The following is a 1750-nucleotide window of genomic DNA, read 5'->3' on the forward strand; positions in this document are numbered from 1 at the left end:
TATCTAAATTACATGCAAGACTTAAGATAGAACTGTCTTATCAACCACTGTACATGCTTTTAATGCATATTTAGCTGAATCGTTGGCACTGTTACAAGGTCTGAAACTGCTTTCAAAACTCTGTTGTGCCAAGATTATAGTGAAATCTGATTGTCTTGAACAAGTCAAAGCTTGTAATGGTAAGATAGATATGCTGGGACCTAACGCAGCAATTCTTGCTGACTATTCAAATCTTGCTCTGGAGATACCAAAGATTGAATTTGAGCATTGTTGAAAGGAAGCAAATAGTTTGGCACATTTTCTGGCTAGGAATACGTACGATTCAAAGACTAGCTATGATTGGATAGATGATGTTCCTAGCCTTTCATTATCTCATGTTATTCATGATGTAACTCTGCCACAAATTAAACAAATTGCCAAGAACTGTATTTTCACTGTAAGGTCAGCTTATTATGAAGAGTGGCAACACTAGTATGGACGAAAATTGAGAATGACAAACTCAGTTCAATCGTCAAGTATTAGTCCTATTTGGAGAACCATTTGAAAATTATGTGTGCCGGCCAAGATAAAAATTCATGTGTGGAGAGCTTTACTTGGAGCTATCCCTTGCCTCGGAGTTCTAGCTAACAGACATATGATTACTAGCTCGCAGTGTCCTCTCTCTACTTTTGATTGTGAAAGTATCAAGCATGCCCTCTTCTTATGCCCTAGGGTTCAGGAAGTGTGTCGCATTCTGCGGTTGGGACATATGGTAACTGAAGTGTGTGCTGATGCAGAATGTGAAGGAGTTCTAGCTAACAGACATATGATTATTTTTGTCCAGGAGCAGTTTGCAGCCTTCGATGTCAGGGGTCCAACGTAATGAACTAGTAGCCACTACTGTGTGGTGCGTTTGGTGGGAACGACGTCGCTACGTTCATGAGGATCTCCTACGGCCAGTCAGATCGGCATAGGCCATTGCTGCATTAGTAAAGAATTTCACGAGAGCAAGAGAAAAGAAGGCGAGGATTAGGAGACATGGTTGGGAGAAGCCATTTGAAGGCACTGTGAAACTTAATATAGACGTTGGTTTTGATCTGGAGAGTGGTTCCGGGAGTACATGGAGCAATATTACGTGATAACATGGGATTTTCCATGGCTGCTTCACGTGTTGATATTCCCTTTGTGGAGGACACGGCGACTGCGGAAGCAAGGGACCTGAGAGATGGGTTGCTGCTAGCAAATGATCTGGGATGCAACAAATTATACGTCGAAGCGGACTGCATGGAGGTGATTGAGGTTATGCACAATGGCGGGAACTCCCTGGGACCGGCGGCGACCATCTATGAAGAGTGCTCTTTCTTAGCTTGTAATTTCAGTTTTATAGTATTTAATCATTGTCCTAGGGAGGCCAATATGGCGGCAGATGTATTGGCTAGGAACTCGGAGACATCTCGAACTATTGTTTGGAAGTCTGAGCCTCCAGGATTTCTAGTCAACGTTTTATCGAACGATGTATCCTTATTTTCACATGAAATATAAACCGCCATGATAGTTTTCCCTAAAAAAATGCCAAGAACATAGGAATACATCTCTTTCTTACAAGCGCCTCTGCAATTCCAAAATAACACCCCCTCTCCTGATTCTTTTCCCAAATAACACCTATAACGTAAAACGGTCACTTGGTCAGGTGGTTTTGTCGAACCGAAAATGGTAAACCTATGAAAGCCCCTACGCAGTGTTACAGAAACTTCCACTGCAAACTAAACAT

Source organism: Triticum aestivum, chromosome 3A, assembly GCF_018294505.1.
Source record: "Triticum aestivum cultivar Chinese Spring chromosome 3A, IWGSC CS RefSeq v2.1, whole genome shotgun sequence".
NCBI lineage: Eukaryota > Viridiplantae > Streptophyta > Magnoliopsida > Poales > Poaceae > Triticum > Triticum aestivum.